Source organism: Rattus norvegicus, chromosome 13, assembly GCF_021556685.1.
Source record: "Rattus norvegicus strain SHRSP/BbbUtx chromosome 13, alternate assembly SHRSP_T2T, whole genome shotgun sequence".
NCBI lineage: Eukaryota > Metazoa > Chordata > Mammalia > Rodentia > Muridae > Rattus > Rattus norvegicus.
Genome location: NC_141546.1, coordinates 99,210,788 through 99,229,218, shown reverse-complemented (window position 1 = coordinate 99,229,218; position 18,431 = coordinate 99,210,788). Strand labels below are relative to the sequence as shown.

At 45.7% G+C, this 18,431-nt stretch overlaps 2 long non-coding RNA genes across 3 annotated transcripts in view; one reads left to right on the top strand and one right to left on the bottom strand.

The window, feature by feature from the left end:
• LOC148001862 (uncharacterized) overlaps positions 1-18,431 on the top strand; it is a 68,492-nt gene that overhangs the window by 26,140 nt on the left and 23,921 nt on the right. The gene's annotated exons all lie outside the window — the stretch shown is intronic.
• LOC148001864 (uncharacterized) lies at positions 3,387-17,885 on the bottom strand. Its single transcript, XR_015636254.1, has 2 exons — positions 17,713-17,885; positions 3,387-4,370 (listed from the first exon to the last, which is right to left on the bottom strand). It is a non-coding gene; the product is annotated as an uncharacterized LOC148001864 (long non-coding RNA).

Sequence of the window (18,431 nt, the reverse complement as noted above, 5' to 3'; positions counted from 1 at the left end):
GGTCTCCAGCTCAACCCAGAGATGCCACCCACTAATTTCCATTCCATTCTCACTCCCAGCCCTCTCCTGTCTCCCCACCCCCAACAGCAAGAACTCTTAATGTTAGAGAAAGAGGATTCATGCATAGAAAACTGCATCCATGCACCTGGGCTCTACATGTCTCTGTGTGTCACAAACTCCCTGCCATCATCAGTCTGGGGATTTCTTTTAAAAAAGCACAACATATGTTATTCACAGTCTCAGTATACGGGGCAGATGAAGGCTGTGCTTTTTGGGTAGAGAGTCTCTGGCAGAGCACCTGCTTTGCCTCTCCTACCTTAGGCCTATCTTAGTTACCTTTCCTGTTGTTATGATAAAATACCTGAATGAACTCAGCCCAAGGGAGAAAGGGTTTATTTTCATGAAAAAAATACTTCATACTTTGAAGTTATAATCCCTCATGTTGGAGAAGTCCTGCTGACAGGAGCTTGAGGTAGTATTGTATCCATATTCAGGACACAGACATAGAAGATCGCTCCTACTCAGCTAACTTTCTCTTCTGCAGTTCAAGGCCCAAGCACAGGGAATGGTGACACCCATATTTAATTGGGTCTTCCCACCTCGGTTAATCTAATCAAGGTAATCCCTCATAGTTGTAGATGTGTCTTCAATATGATTCTACATCTGGTCGAGTTGGTGTTGATATTTAGATGTCCTGGGCACACTAGGAACACACTTAACACGTTGACTTTGAGTGGAAGGACTAATGAATGTGATGGCTTCCCTCTCCCAGATGAATCCACAGGCTTCCTCCCCGCTCGCTCATCCAAGTTCATGCACTCTGGCTCCAACTCCTAGGACATCCCCTTTACTCCTTAATATCCAGCACTATATCCAAGAACTCGTACAAGCTGGGCATAGTGACTCATTTCTGTAATGCCCGCACTCGGGAGGTAGAGGACATTTTGTTCTCAGGAATCATGTCCAACAGAGACTTCTCCCCTTCTGCCTTCAGGAGAATCTTCTTTTTTTTTTTTTTTTTTCCGGAGCTGGGGACCGAACCCAGGGCCTTGCGCTTCCTAGGCAAGCGCTCTACCACCTTCAGGAGAATCTTAACCTGTGTGCCCAGTGTTGCAGGGACAAGACAAAGAATTCATGATGTACAAATGATGCAGGAGAATAGGGCAGAGTGAGGTCAAGAAAGTGAGGTCAGGAAAACTTAATAAAGGCTGAAAAATTAGCACACACACACACACACACACACACACACGGGTTGGGGTGGGGCTCTAAGTCCTGACGTGAACAGGGAGAGCAGCACTGAACACTACTTCCAGAACTCCCAACAACCCAGGTCACACTTTTGTGTCTCACACACTGTAGCAATATCAGTGTGTGTAACAGGACCGAGAAGAAGTGACAGCATGTCATCTCTGACATTGGGGTATGGAAAAAAGGATTCTATCTCCTATTTTATTCTCTCTTCCTCCCTTCCCTCTCTCCATCATCAATCATTTTGAAAAAGGCCACCTGTCTCATTGTGGTAACCCTACGGAGCGCCGTGCATGGCAAGGAACCAAGACCTCTAGCCAAAAGACAGTGAGGAATGAAGTCCACCTAATAACAAACTCATGGGTGAGCTTGGCTGTGGACTCTCTAGGCTTAGTTAAGTCCAAAAACTTGACTAAGACTTTTAGTCAGAATCCATAGCTATACCTCACATCAATGACTTGTACTAGATAATACATTCTACTTGAAACTGGTCATTTGGGATCCTTTATTGTGCAGGGATTATGACTAAAAAGGCAACTTGGAACCTAAAACATTGGTTAGGACCCCAGATGACAGCCCAGAGCCCGCAGTGCCCCTCACCTCTTTCGAGTTTTTACATATTGAGTAAACTAGGGCTTTCTTCCATAAAGGTGACCACATGCCAGGCCAGCAGCCGTGAACTGCAGCCCCCAGCGCCTTCAGAATAATGTGACTTCCATATTACCTCTCCCACCAAAGAGTGAGCAGAAGATCTCTGGTGGTCCATACTGACCTAGAACAACAGAGAGTTGGGAACAACTCCAGTTTTATGCAGGCGAGCGTGACCAAGACCTACCACAGCATTGTGCATTGGTCGTTTGCTATAAGCCTAAACTACATCATTGCGTGTGACGTGGTTTCTTTGGGTTTGCTGTGATACAGTATTCAGACAAACGCAACTTAAGGGAGAAAGGGTTTATGTGAGCTCACAGAGTTCAAGGGAGGGGAGACCAAGCATGGAATAGCTGGTCACATCCCACTCAGGGTCAGGAAACAGGAATAAATCCAAAAGGGAGTGATCAGCCATCCTTCTCCATTCTAAAGAGTCCTGGACCTCCCCACCAGGAGGGTCCTGCCCCCAAATGAGATGAGTCTTCCTACACAAATTAATCTCATGACGGTCATCCCCTACAGGCATGCCTAGACCCATCTAGATTCATTCTGGATTCTGTTCAGTTCTCCAAACTAACTGCAGCACCATGGAATGCTCACGGCGAACAAGGCATTGTTCGTCCCTCTCATAAAGCATCCCGAGGTTACTTGATTAATGGTTATTTTTTTTTTAAAGCCACTTCTCTTTTCTCCACAGGCATGCAGTTCGATTACATAATTTATGATGTCTTGTAGGTTGCTGTCTCAGTGTTCTATTTTTGCGAAGAGACGCCATGACCACAGCAACACTCGTACAGGAAAGCATTTAAATGGGTCCTGCGTACAATGTCAGAGATTTAGTCCCTTGTCATCACGGCAGGCAGGATAGCGGCACACAAGCAGACACGGTGCTGGAGAAGTAGCTGAGACTTCTGTATTCTCATCCACAGGATACTCTCGGCTTGGGATGGGCTTCTGAATTCTCAAAGCCCACCCCCTTGACATAGTTCCTCTAATCAGGTCACACCTCCTAATCCTTTCAAACAGTGCTCCTTCCTGGTGATCAAGTACTCAAATCTATGAGTCTGTAGAGTTTATTGTCATTCGAACCACCATAGGTAGTAAGGCTAGGGGATGGTGGGCATACATGGTAGACACTGGAGCCCATATAAACTCTTACTCCTCCCTCCCCACCAACCCATCTCTCAACCGACGTTGCAGGAAACTCCAAGACATGAAGACATTTGCTAGAGTCACTCCGCAGAAGAAGGGCGAATCCCTTAAAGAACATGGCAGAGAACGGACTCTACACTGCAGCATAAGCAAAAACTAAAACTCTATTCTGGCTGTTCTCTTATATTAGATGCCTGCTTACCCCAGAGCCTTGAAAATACAGGGTCAATCAGAGCCACAAAGCTTCCAAGCCTGTGATGAAAAGCTCTCAGGGAGAACTTTCCCTCGGGATGGAGACCCTCTAACTCCAAAGACCAGACCGAGACACCACAGGATGCAATCAGCAAGAGGATTTGGTTTATTGTCGGGATACACAGGCACAGGCACCTGCGGGCGCTTCAGTCACTCGGGGGACTGGCGCACCCCACGGAACCAAGGATGGGCTTTTATAGGATTTTGGGGAGCAGAAGCAAGCATACAGAAGCAGATGCATGGTTACAGGGATATCATTGGTGGATTCTAATGTTTCTTAGCTACCTTCCTGAAACATAACGGCTGACTCGGCCCCCCAAGGGTTCAGCCCGGGGGCAAGTTTCTTAGCTACCTTCTTGGAACATAACGACTGACTCGGCCCCCCACCAGGGTGTGGGACCTCTCCTGGGGCTTTTTTTCATTGTCAGGTGCTCAACCGAAGTCGTCCTGTTGCCAGGCCTTCAACCAAACATATCTTGCTTGGCAGCCGCTGTGTACTCAGTGTTCTAACCTTTCCCTGAACCAGTCATCTTAAGTACAGCCTTGCAAAATGGCGTTACTGCTGCTAAGCTGGGGTCTTTCATTCCCCCATTTTTTTTTTTTTGCTAACTTTGAGTGAAATCTTTCACTCGACTTGGTCAAGAAATTTCTGTCTGGTGGGGGCTTATTTCCCCACTGACTCTAGGCCATAAAAGGGCTAGGAGGAGCCACGTAGGAGTTTTAACTTTAAGGGGTTTGGAGTGTACTGAACTCTCCATGTCTGGGGTGTAGTGTTGTGATTAGTCAATTCCTCAGACCGGACTGCCTTGACGTGTGGTGCGTGGATCTAAGCCGCGACTCCGTCTACCTTTAGGGCGGTCGGGGTAGTCAGGAGGACGGTGTAGGGTCCTTTCTACCGTGGCTCGAGATTCTTGGTCTGGTGTCTGTGCACCCACACGGTGTCTCCAATCTGGAACGGGTGTGGCACCACCGGATGCTCAAGCTTGTCCTGGTAAGCAGCGGCCAAAGGTCTCCAGACATCTCTCTGCACAATCTGTAGGGCCTGTAAATGGGCCCTCAGAGAAGGGCTGTCAGCAAAATCAGCAATGTTTGAATCAAAGAAATGGACAAATGGGGGTGGTGTTCCATATATTATTTCAAAAGGAGTTAGACCATGGGGGCCCGGGGTATTCCGGGCCCGATATAGAACTAGGGGAAGGAGGGCCACCCAATCCTTTGAGCCAGTTGCAAGCGTAAGTTTGGATAAAGTCTCCTTAATTGTTCTATTTATGTGTTCTACCTGACCTGAACTCTGGGGTCCATAGGCACAATGTAATTTTTAATCAATCCCCAGCAATTTGGCCACCAACTGACTTACTTGGGAGACGAAAGCGGGCCCGTTGTCCAACCCCAACGCTTGAGGCATGTCATACCTGGGAAAGATTTTCTCGAGGAGCTTTTTGGTGACCATTTTTGTAGTCTCGTGCTTTGTGGGGAAGGCTTCGACCCATCCTGAGAAGGTGTCTGTAAACACTAGGAGATACTTGTATCCATATATACCTGGTTTAATTTCAGTAAAATCAATTTCCCAATGGATGTCGGGACGGTGTCCCCTAGGACGAACTCCTTGTCCAATCCTGGTCCTTCCCGGGTTAACCTGAGCGCACACTTTGTAACTCTCAGTCACCTTTTGTATCGCTTTGTCCCGATTTAAAAAACACAGATTTATCTCTTCCCGATCTAGTAAGGTTTTTATCTTCTTAAACCCCAAATGGGTTAATTTATGTAAAAAGGAGATCAATTCAAAAGTCCTTTGTAGACCCACTGTTTTAGTTGAGGGTGGTAGATGGCCCCCATTTTTTTTAGGAGCTCTATGTCCTCATGGGCATAAACCCAACTGGTTTGTCCCACTGGTGGGGGCGTGGGTTGGTCTGGGCTATTTAAGGGCAAGATTTGTTTGCTCATGGCCGCTTCTCTCGCCGTGGCATCGGCCAGCCGGTTTCCTCGTGCCTCTGGGTTGTGCCCTTTCTGGTGTCCTGGACAATGTACTCAGTCTTTTGGGCAAGAATAGGGCTTCTAAGAGGGCCAGAATTTTAGCCATATCTTTACCCTCAGATGTGAGCAGCCCCCGCCTCCGGTAGATCTCCCCGTGGATGTGTGCCGTGGCAAAGGCATAACGGCTGTCTGTATATATATTTAGCCTCTTACCTTTTGTCATCTTGAGCGCCTGAGTCAAGGCGATGAGTTTAGCCCGTTGTGTGGAGGTACCAGCAGGCAGGGCTTTCGCCCAAATCACTTTGTCCTCCGTAGTGACCGCAGCTCCAGCCTTTCGCTCTCCCTCTGCCAAGAAGCTGTTGTCATCCGTGTACCATGTGTGGTCAGCATTCTGAAGAGGCTGGTCCGATAGGCCGGCCTGGTTCCATGTACTTCTGCGAGGATTTGTAGGCAGTCATGTTGTTCTGCCTCCTCTGGTAGGGGAAGCAAGGTGGCAGGATTGAGGGCGACTACGGGTCCAAACTGAACCTGTTCTGCATCCAGTAACAAGGCTTGGTAGTGGGTCATGTGGGAATTAGAGAGCCAGCGGTCTGGGGGCTGCTTTACCAAGGCCTCCACTGCGTGGGGTGTTAGGATGGTGAGTGGCTGTCCCAAAGTCAATTTTCCAGTGTCCTTGATCAGGACAGCAATAGCAGCCACCATCCTTAAGCACGGTGGCCAGCCGGAGGCCACAGGGTCCAATTTCTTAGACAGGTAGGCCACAGGGCGTTTCCAGGGTCCCAACCTTTGTGTTAGGACCCCTTTAGCATACCCCTGTTTCTCATCGATGAACAGTTCAAAAGGTTTGCAGGAGTATGAGGGTGGGATGTTGAACCCTAAAGTCAGGAGCAAATTGTAAGGGTTTGGAACAGTCAGATGAATATCTTCTATCCTCTTGTTGACCTTTCTCAAGTCTTGTACTGGCCTATAATCTCCAGTGCCGGGTTTCTTAACAGGCAGAAGAGGCGTATTCTAAGGCGACCGGCAGGGGATTAGGATGCCTTGATCTAGAAGCCTCGTAATGTGAGGCCTTATACCTTGATAAGCTTTATGTGACAGGGGGTATTGTTTTATGGAGACTGGAGTTGTAGTGGCCTTTAACTGTATAATTAAGGGGGGCTGTTGGAGCGCCAACCCCAACCCACCAGTCTCTGTCCAAGCCAGTGTCCTGTCCCGGTTTATAGGGTTAGAACTTGAAGGGGAGTTCCGTGGGGGCCAGTTATTTGGGCCCCTCTTTCTTCAAAATGAATTTGTGCTTTTAGTTTGGTGAGCAGGTCACGGCCCAGCAGAGGGTACGGGCAGTCCGGAACATGTAAGAAGGAATGGGTCACCTTACCGGTAGCCAGCTGAATCCGGCGGTCCGTAGTCCATCGGTATTGTTTTTCACCAGTAGCTCCTTGTACCCAGGCCGTCCGGTCGCTGAGTTGTCCTGAAGCTTGAGTGAGGACTGAATGCTGGGCTCCTGTGTCTATCAGGAAAGTAACCGGCTGCCCCCCAACTTTAAGCGTTACCCTGGGCTCAGGGGGGGGCTCCTGGCCCTGACCTCCCTAATCTTTATCTAGAGCCAAGAGGGAGGTTCGTGGTCGAGGCTTTCGGGGTCCGCCAGGCTTCTTGGGGCACTCTCTGGCCCAGTGTCCTTTTTCTTTGTAATAGGCACATTGATCTTTATCTAGCTTTAGCCCCTTTCGAGCTCCCCCCTATCTCCCTTCCTTTCTTGGCCCTGAACTACGGCGGCCAAGATTCGACTCAATTCTCTCTCTTATTAAAAATCTTTTCAGCTTCTTTAAGTAAATCCTGTAATGTATAGCCCTGCAAATTTTCTAACCTCTGTAACTTAGTCCTGATATCTGGAGCAGCCTGCCAGATGAAGGACATAGAGACACTCGTCATTTGTCCTGGGTCATCTGGGTCATAGGGAGTGTACATACGGTAGGCCTCCTTAAGTCTCTCTAGAAAGGCGGAGGGAGTTTCCCCTGCTTCCTGTAATACCTGTTTTACCTGAGCCAAATTAGTAGGGTGTCGTATAGCCCCTCGGAGACCCGCTAGAAGCAACTGGCGATAAAGGCGTAGGTGTCCCTTACCTTCAGCTGTATTAAAATCCCAGTTTGGTCCTCAGGCAGCTGGGTGGGACGCCCATCATCTCCCAGAACATGCTTTCTGGCCTCTAGGAACACTCTTTGTTTTTTTTTTTTTTTTTTTCTGAGGTTAAGAGGGCCTGTAAGAGCTGTTGGCAGTCATCCCAAGTAGGCTGGTGGGTAAGTAAAACAGATTCTATTAGGTCGGTGAGTGTCACCGGATCTTTGGAGAAAGAAGGGTTGTGTTGTTTCCAATTGTAAATGTCAGCTGCTGAAAACGGCCAGTATTGGGTCTGGCCACCGGTTCCCTGTCTAAGTGGGAAAGCCTGGGAGGTTGAATCTGGCATCACCTCGCGCTTATTGTGCAACCTCCCTGCGACAGGGGAGAAACCCTTATCAGACTGTGGCCCGGCAACTGATCTGGCCGGCGGCTCTGCCTCCTCCGTTTTAGCTGGGCCTGTCAGAGAGAAGATCTATGAGAGGGGAGTTTGGGTCTGCCGGGAGGACAGGTTTCTTAGAAGGCTCTGATTTCACAAAGGTAGAGAGAGGAAGACGTGGCCGGCGGGCCGGGCGGGGCTGAGGGGACAGGCTGGGGGTTGAGGGGAGGCCAATTCGGGTCCAGGAAGGGTTCCGCCCGGGGGGGGGGGTTTAAGGCGAGACTCTCTCAAGTGATAATATAAGAAACCTGGTCAGGATGTCCGTGGACGACCCGATCTTTAACCTGTAAAATAATGATCTTATTAAATGTGCCATTCACTGGCCATCCTGCTCCGAAAGTGGGCCACTCGGATGTGTAGAGAGTCTGCCCTTTTCTTTTTTTTTTTAACCTCGACGGACTGGTTGTGTGCCCGGTCGTGGCAAGAGTGAGACTTAGGGGCGTTGTTAGGGACTGTCCCATGTTAGTTCTAAGGAAGATTAGAACACAGAGAAAACAAACAACACCAACAGTCAAACAAACAACAGACAGGCGTGCTGCACGGCTTTGGTACCAAACTGAAAGCAAAAGTCAGATGGAGGTGGCAAAGGTCCGGGGCCCTCTGAAAGCCAAAAATACAGACAGAGGTGCCGTTAGTCCGGATCTTTCTCCTCTCCCAGATTGGGCCCCGAAAAGTCGGGCCCCTAACACCCTTGGAACGTCTTCCAGGGCTGCGGGGCGAGAAGTCCGAGCTCGTCAGCTCCTTCTTCGTCCCGCCCAAATTCCAAACAACCTGGCTGAGCGCTCACAGAACAGACCTGGCTGAGCGCTCACAGAACAGACCTGGCTGAGCGCTCACAGAACAGACCTGGCTGAGCGCTCACAGAACAGACCTGGCTGAGCGCTCACAGAACAGACCTGGCTGAGTGCTCACAGAACAGACAGAATAAGGCAGAACGAGACAGAATCAGACAGACGCCGGCCGGCTTACCTCCCAGTGGGTGGTCGGTGGTCCCTGGGTGGAGGATCTCCTTTCCCGGCCAACGCACCAAATGAAAAGCTCTCAGGGAGAACTTTCCCTCGGGATGGAGACCCTCTAACTCCAAAGACCAGACCGAGACACCACAGGATGCAATCAGCAAGAGGATTTGGTTTATTGTCGGGATACACAGGCACAGGCACCTGCGGGCGCTTCAGTCACTCGGGGGACTGGCGCACCCCACGGAACCAAGGATGGGCTTTTATAGGATTTTGGGGAGCAGAAGCAAGCATACAGAAGCAGATGCATGGTTACAGGGATATCATTGGTGGATTCTAATGTTTCTTAGCTACCTTCCTGAAACATAACGGCTGACTCGGCCCCCCAAGAGTTTAGCCTGGGGGCAAGTTTCTTAGCTACCTTCTTGGAACATAACGACTGACTCGGCCCCCCACCAGGGTGTGGGACCTCTCCTGGGGCTTTTTTTCATTGTCAGGTGCTCAACCGAAGTCGTCCTGTTGCCAGGCCTTCAACCAAACATATCTTGCTTGGCAGCCGCTGTGTACTCAGTGTTCTAACCTTTCCCTGAACCAGTCATCTTAAGTACAGCCTTGCAAAATGGCGTTACTGCTGCTAAGCTGGGGTCTTTCAGTGATATTGATTTGCCAGGCAGAATGTGGGCAGCAAGGAAACTGACTTCAGAGGCCAGAAAGGCGGTGACCCACATTACGTAACAGTGAAATGCTGCAAACATTCAGAGTGTCTGAGTAACCCACCCAGAGTCACGCAGCGAAACACAACTGACGACTCCACTTTCCGAACCGGGGTCTGTGGAAATACATGTTCGGAATCACCCGGGAACACCCCAAACCCAGACTCTTCAGACCGACGCTAAAAGTATTGTTGGGATACTTTGGGGGGGGGTGGGGAGAGGGGACAGCAAGAGGGGCTTTGATTTATTTATTTTTTTTAACAAACTCCCTGAGTAATTCTACTTACTCTCTGGCCAGTGTTGAGGATCACCAAATGCCCCTTTGTTCTGGAACACGTAAGCAGAGCTCCTTGGGAAAGATGACGAATAAATAGGGTCTCACCGAATATTCCGTCTACCTGGAGATGCTTCCGGGAGCAAAGCGGGCAGCTATGGACAATTGCACTGGGAAACCAAGTATAAAGCAGGACTTTCCCAGGCAGAGAGCTCGCAGAGACAAGTGCAAAGGGACAGCTGAGCTCCCAACACATAAGGATGACTATTAAGATCATTTAGTTTCATTACTTCTTGATATTTTTATTCTTAATTATTCTCTCTCTCTCTCTCTCTCTCTCTCTCTGTGTGTGTGTGTGTGTGTGTGTGTGTGTGTGTGTGTGTGTGTGAATGGAAGTGCGGGCATACATGTATCATGCTGTGTGAGCGTGGAGGTCCGACAACTCTCTCTCAGCTTTCTTTGAGGCACAGTTCCTCTTTCAGTCTCTTCCAGATTGCCCATCCCAGGCCAGCAGGCCTCATGAGCTTCTGGGTGAATCTCCTGTTTCCACCTCCCATGTCCCTGGAGATAAGGTGTACTGAGTATCTTCTGATGAGTCAAACACCTGGTTTTAGCAAACATCCTAGGGATTCTTATTTACCTCGCTTTAAAATTAACTGTTTTCCATGAGGCTCTAAGAAGCAGATTCCTGTGATGGGAGGACTTGGCAGGGCTGATCATTTAGCAAATACTGTTGCAATTTGCAATCCAAAGGACAAACTAGTCAAGTTAAGTTATCAATACCTTTCTGAATCCTGCATGGCCCTTGTGGAAGGGACGGAAGGGAGGGTGTGACACAGTTCCCGCCCCTGGAGCAGATCCAGCTGGGGATAGGCCTTCACAAGTGTCGATGGTTATTATAATAATGTACATAATTTACTTTCTGTTCCTCCTTTGGGAATGTTCTCCCCACCAAAGCTTTCAGGGAATGTTCTCTCTGCCAAGGTTAATGATTCCATGATAATTAGAAGCAGCATGAGTCTGGGGGTTGTGGTTGCGTCTCAGGAAAATGGTTAAGTGCTGTGACCTTCAGCAGCCCTTATGGCTGTAGGGAAGAACTCTGAAAACACAAGTTCAATAATATATAATCTTTCAATATGCAAATTACAAGGATGCAAAATGAATTATACAAGTGGCCTCATAGACCTAAAAGAACGGAGGCAGCTGCCCTGTAAGCCAGCTTGTCAGAAATATATTAAGGAAGGAGATAAAGAGATTTAGGAAGTAGTGATCTCATGGCAAGATCCCACCCAGTTAAATAGATTTTTGTGTGCTTACAAAGGCAGGCAGATTTCTGAGTTCAAGGTCAGCCTGGGACAGAGCTAGTTTAGGTCCAGGCCTGGTGAGAATCGTGATCTTGGAGCCAGATCCCATCCAGTTAGCTTATTGTCTGTGCTTACAAAGGCAGGCAGTCCTCTAAATTCATTTGCTATGTTAAAAAAAAAAATGTACTTGCTGTCTTTTCTAAGAATCAAGGGGCCAAGGTCATAAAATGCTGATTCATGGGATAATAAAAAGGGAACCTGGGATGGACTATTGAATTGATATGCAAATAAAAGATTAGGCTTTGGTCTGCAAGAGCTGAGCTGCCTGGAAATCTCTAGAGAACAGAACACAGAGCTATTGGTTTGTGCCCAAGATTGACTTCTGGTGTTTTGTTTTGTTTTTTTTGCTGCTCCCAAACACCCTTTCCTCAGGACCCCTTCTCCAAGCTGAGGCTGGTCCTTGGTAATACCTCTTGTAGGCTAACTGAGGTCACCAATAGGAGAACCAGATCCCCACCATGCAGGCATGATGTGATGTGTTTAAGCATGTTCTACAAATTGCCATGTAAAACCCAGTTGTTGGTTATGGCATGAGACTCCACTGGAAGGAGTAATGGCTAGTCTTTGCAGTGAGTTTGCTGGGATTTGCAACTCTAACAAGGAGATTCAATGAAGCTCTGCTCCAGAGGAACTGCACTCTGAGAATGGCTGTCTTGATTAAAGAGACAGCAGACGAGCAAGTGCAGCTGGTGAGGAAAAGAATGGTTCCTTGCCAGGCACACACAGGCTCTCCTTGACCTGCCCTGACAATTATTGTCGGCACAATACAGCTGGCAATTAATCACACCTTGTTCTGACACCTCTCTTCTTTGCCTGAATGCTATTCACATCTTTTTGTTGTTGCCTTTATGCTTAAGAAGCAGACAGGAGAGAGACCAACCATGGGGCAATTAGTGGGAAGTGGGAGGTCCCAGGCCCTGAGGCGGGGGCAGGATAAGGTTATGGAGCAAGCAGGCAAGGACTTCCTGTGAGAGAGTGGAACCATCCTTATATGTTATAAAAGCTAACACTGACCCATCCTTATATGTTATAAAAACTAACACTGAACCTTCCTTATATGTTAGAAAAGCTAACACTGAACTTTCCTTATATGTTAGAAAAGCTAACACTGACCCATCCTTATATGTTATAAAAGCTAACACTGACCCATCCTTATATGTTATAAAAGCTAACACTGAACCATCATCCTTATATGTTATAAAAACTAACACTGAACCTTCCTTATATGTTATAAAAACTAACACTGACCCATCCTTATATGTTATAAAAGCTAACACTGAACCATCATCCTTATATGTTATAAAAACTAACACTGAACCTTCCTTATATGTTATAAAAACTAACACTGAACCATCCTTATATGTTATAAAACACGTCTTTAAAGAGCAACATGTAGAAGACATAAGGAAAAGCATAAACATTTTACAATGTTTTATTTTGTACCTGCGTGATTCTTTCCTGCCTCTCCTAGGATCGCCTTTCTCTTACTCTTAATGTAACCTGTTATTTTGTCTATTGTGTCCCTGTAAGTAACAGACTAAAAAGTATCTGTGTGTGGTGCACATATGATGGTTCATCTGTCAACTGGATGGGATTCAGAATCACCATGGGAACACATCTCTGAGTTCCTCTACGACAGAGGTTTCAGAGACATTTAACTGAGGAGAAAAAACCACTCTGGATGTTAGAAACACAATCCCATGGGCGGGGTTTTAACTGTATTTAAAACAGGAAACTGAGCTGAGCACTAGCATCTGTCTCTCTCTGTTTCCTGATTGCAGATGCAATCTGACCAGAGCCACGATCCTGAAGCCAAGTCTTTCTGCTGTGACATCTGATAGGCATTTAGTTATAAGAACGAGAAAAGTAACCAAAATGCATTGGTACATGCACACAAACACATTCTTACAGTCACACACATACACACACACACACACACACACACACACACACACACACATGCATGCACATGTAAGCCATGTAACCTTGGTGTGTGTAGGTAATAGCACGTAGGTTTGTGTATGTACATTTTGTGATGTTTGCACAATGACAAAATAATCCAGTCGTGGATTTCTTAGAACAAATTCCTGTGGGAGTCTATAAGACAGCTGCAGCCACAGTGGCTGAGGTGGCAGCCTGGTACCCACATAAAAAAAGTGGGATATGGTGGTAGGTACCTATAATCCCAGCATTCTTATAGCAAAATGGAAGGTGGAGGTAGGAAAATCTTCCTAAAGCTTGAGGACCAGCTAGCCTGAAGCTAACCTGTATGTCCCATCAGCGTGGCAGAAGAACGAGACCCCACCTTGAAACAGGTCAAGAGAAGGGACTTCTAAAGAGCTGTCCTCTGACTGTTACACATGTTCTTTGACACATGCACACCCACACACGTATACAGATAATTAATAAAAGAAAGAGAAAATAAAATCCTGCCATTAAATGACATTAAGCAAACTTTTAAACCTATCTGTAGACTCCTTAACATTAACCCTGAGCATGTAACTCACATTGTCCTGCTTTTCACCGTCTTCCTCTGAGTCTACGACCTTTAGTTCTTCTGTACGTTATGTTGAAACTTTAATCTTTGATATCCTAGCATCTCAAGTCTTGGTATGTCCACTTTGCACAGAATCATTTAATGAAAACATTTTATCCTATTATTTCCTTTCTATTCCATAACTTCATCTCTTATCCACAGAATACCTTTCTTCTCTCACATCATGTTGAAATTAACATTCCCACTTTCTTCCCCAGCAGGGAAGACTTCTGTATTGAGTTAACTGTTGACTCAAAGTTTAACAACAACAAAACGAAGCAAAAGGGAACTCATGCTTTTCTGTATTCTGGTTACTTCATGTTTTTCTCAAGGCTGGTGTTACTTTCCTTTTCTGGGGCACAGAGGAAAGACGCATAGACTAACTAAAATAAAATGTTCCTAGTTTCAAGGTCAAGTGGATATTCTTTTCTTTAAGTTACCCAAGTTAATTAAAACCACAAGATGGTTTTGTTTGCTTGATATTTGATCTAAGTGTTTCTTGGATATCTTTCTGTTTTTCCTAGAGTCGATGATTGTCTGTTCTATATTCTCACAAAGTATCGTATCTTCACATTGTTCTGACCTTGTCTCATTTGTACACTTAGTTTTCTTTCCAGAGCCCAGCTGCCTTCTTGAGTCCTGGTTCAGCTTAACTTCACAGCTCACATCTGAGAGTCCTCCTCTGCCTCCCCAGTCTGGTCTTCCAGCATCGAGTCTTTCTTTCTCCTCCCTATTGCTTTGTAAACATCTTTGTGGTTTCCGCTGAGTAAAATGTAAGAGTTATAGCTTTAGATTAGCCTCCTGCTCTGTCCCAAGGGATGGGAGCAATATGGAGTTTAACGGTAGTATGGGGATTTAGCTGTAGCAAATTGATTGGTTTTATGGATTGCACTGTAGCCAATCAGGCTGCTCTCTGACTGCACTGTAGCCAATCAGGTTGCTCTCTGTGCTTTAGTTCTGATTGTCTTTTGATAGGGTCTGATCACACTGTTGGCTGGAGCCCTCGGAAACTTCTCTGCTGTTGGAAGCCTCCCTGTTGAGCACATTGTGTTTTGTGTTGTGTTGTTTGTTTTTTCACTTCTCTCAAATAAACTTTACTAATTTTAATCGAGTAAAGAATTTTCCCTTTTTGTTATTTCTTAAGACTAAACAAAGCTTTATATTTTTCAAAATACTTTATTCTGCCCAAGTGACACTGTGTCCCGCACAGATAGATCTCTTAAGTTAAAAAGTGTTCTGAGGAACGGGGGGTGGCCCACTAAATAAGAGCACTGTAGTTTTGATCCTTGCCATCCACATAAAGCACCCATTTATAATTCCAGCACAGCTTCTGTGAGACGGGAGGCTAACACAGGAGAGCCACTGAGATGTCTGGTGTCTAGCTAGCCTGGAGTACACATGGCAGCAGAAACAAGAGAGTCTCACCCTCAAAGTAAGGAACAAGGAAAGAAACAACTCCTGAAAGTTGTCCTTTGACCCCCAACAGGTGTGCCTATAAGATACACACTTGAAGTTTAAAAAGAGAGAAAAGAAAATTGTTTTTGTAGAGAATCATTTGAATTTCCAGTGTACCGAAAAATATAATGACTACTTAATTTTTCTTCACGTCTAGATTTGTCTAATTTTTATCTAAGAGTTTTAAAAAATCTTTTATCTTTGCAGTTGCAAATTTTCTTATGCAAGAAATATCTGGAGATATAAGGATTTTTGCCATTTCTCTTAATTAAGGGTGGCGCTGAGAGAATTCCACACCCTGTGAAGAATCTTGCCTTTCTTCACTCTCCAAGTTTTAAACTTATTCCTCCTTTAAATATGCCCTTCCTTTCACTGTTCTCTTTGTCTGTCATTGTCTAAGATTCAAACATGATGGCTGGGGATCATTAGACAGTCCTACTTATTCTGAGAGATTGCCTTGATTTTATCATTATTTATTTACTTACTTACTTACTTACTTACTTAACAAAGAAAAAGGGAAAAGATAAAAGCAAAAAAGAAACTGTTCTTTCTGTTTTGCAGGGGGTGGAGGAAGCCCAGAGTGAATGGATATGGTTGCTATTCGTACAGCTGTGGCAGAGACCCAGTGCCTGAAACCATGGGAGTGGCAACCTCTTCCCCAGGGTTACAGTGCATTGTGTGGTCTATCTGCAGATGTTTGTTGACAGTGTAGCAAAAAGTAACAATTGCAGCTTCCTCCACCTACATGCCTTAACCTGAGACTGCTCCCCTACAGAGAGCTCAGGCTGATACCAGCTAACCCTGGTAACAGCCCCTTTGCTACTTTGTAGGTTCTTCTTACTTCCACAATTCTCAGCCATTTTTCTTCCACGCTTTCAACCCTCTAACGCTATGTAAGAAGAAAAAAGGATAGAAAGGAAAGGAAAGAGAACCCTGAATAAAGTCAGGAGTCTGACTGTTTAAACTACCTCCTGCTGATTAGGGGCAGCGAGCTCCTTGTCTGGATATCCAATTTCTTCTTTGCATTTCTTCTTTTTGCATGACTATGAGACCAACAGCAACCAACAACCAACTACCAACTCACCCTGCCTCTTGGGGCTGAGATAGATAGATAGATAGATAGATAGATAGATAGATAGATAGATAGATAGATAGATAGATAGATGATAGATGATAGATAGATGATAGATAGATAGATATAGATAGATGATAGATAGATAGATATAGAGATAGATAGATAGATAGATAGAGTTAGATAGATAGATAGATAGATAGATAGATCCTCTGAAAAGTCCCCAGAATTCCAAGTGTCACACAATCACACAATCCCAATCCCAGAAACTATCTGCAGCTGGCAAAAATCACACTTCTGCTAGAGCACAAGGCAAATCATAGTCAACTGCTGTGGACAGTCTGCAACATCCTTATACCCCACACTTGAGATTAAAACAAGAACACATTCTCAGTATTTCTGTGTTTTTCAAAGAAACCAAAACTCCAAAACCGTCCCTACCAATTCCTCCTTCCGTGCTGTACTAATAAAAATGCAAGGCTCTGGGTTATTGTGTAACAGCCAGTGCATTTCCATCAGAGTGCATATAGCCCACCCAATCCTAGCTTTTCTGTACCTGTGTCTGTATGTCTGTCATTTATTCATTCGCTCATCACTCCAATCAGGTCAATCGTTGAGCTGAAAAGGACATGGCATTTTTCTATAATGCTCCATGCCACTGTTAAAATGTCCCTTTAAATCTGGCCATATTGAATTTTGCCTGTTGCAGTTCTTTTTGGTTCTGCAAAATGTCTAGGTTATCACTATCGTCTGGTTGTGTTTCTGTTGTCTAAATGCATCACTCGAGGTCTTCATAGCGCACACCTGAAACTGCACCAACTATCTTCACTATCCTTTCTCCTTAAGAAGAAAAATTTTGAGCTGTCACTGAGTCAGCACAGGTTCTAGATGCTTCTCCAGAGAGGAGAGCTCAGGCCAATGTGGCAGAGTCGGGAGATCTCTTCTTGCAGGTTGCAGAAACAATGAGGAGGTTCAGTGTCATGTGAGTGATGGTAGCCTACAGTGTGCACTTGCAGTCAGGCTGTCTTTGAATTAGCTATAAGGGTGGGGAGGGCAAGATTCTAGAAAACCAAGTTGCCTCAGTTCGGATAACCAGATTACTGTGGTTTGGGGAACTGTCACAGTTCAACCAAAATGGGGGAGCTATCCAAAAAGGTGTTGCTCTGGCTAACACTCATTTTTTTTCTCTTGGTATATGTATATTCCTCATATTGTGTGTGTGTGTGTGTGTGTGTGTGTGTGTGTGTGTGTGTATAATGATATTTAGCATGTTAGCCATTTCAGTGTATAATTTATTTCCAGCTACATTCATATTGCTGTGCAACTACCACCACTACCATTTGTAGAACATTCTCAGGCTAGCGAGTAATAACACTGTAGCTGTTACATAGGGATTCTTCACTCTTTCTCTTTCTACTGCCCAGTGACCACTGTTGTGCTCCTGTGAATTTACCCGTTTTTCACACCTCATAGAAATGACATCAAACACTATTTGTCTCATTTACTTCACTTACCAGAGTTCTTTAAGGTTGGTCCGTGTCACAGTCAGCATACATGAGAACTTCGTTCCCCTGTAAGGCAGAATAATGTTCTGCTGTGTGACTAGGCTGCATGTTGCTTACCCATTCTTCTGTCGATAGACCACTGAGCTGCTTCTGTATCGTGGTCATTGGGACAGCTGCTGTGAACTCCAGCGTACTTTCTGAGTTCCTGTTTTGGGTTTGTTGGGAATACACCTAGAAGTGAAATTGCTGAATCGTGTAGAAATTCTGCATTTAACTTTAGGAAGAGCTGCCAAACTGCATTCCACACAATGTGATTTTACATTCTAGCAATGTACTGAGGTTTTATTTCTCCATTGCCTCACAAATGTTTAATCCCCCTCCCCCAACTTAAGATAGTAGCCATTCTAATAGGTTAAAAAAAAAAGTGGTTCAAGACTGATGATCAAAATGTGGATGCTTCACTCCTTCTTTAAAAGGGGGAACAAGAATACCCTTGGCAGGGAATAGAGAGGCAAAGATTAAGACAGAGACAGAAGGAACACCCATTCAGAGCCTGCCCCACATGTGGCCCATACATATACAGCCACCCAATTAGACAAGATGGATGAAGCAAAGAAGTGCAGGCCGACAGGAGCCGGATGTAGATCTCTCCTGAGAGACAAAGCTAGAATACAGCAAATACAGAGGCGAATGCCAGCAGCAAACCACTGAACTGAGAATAGGACCCC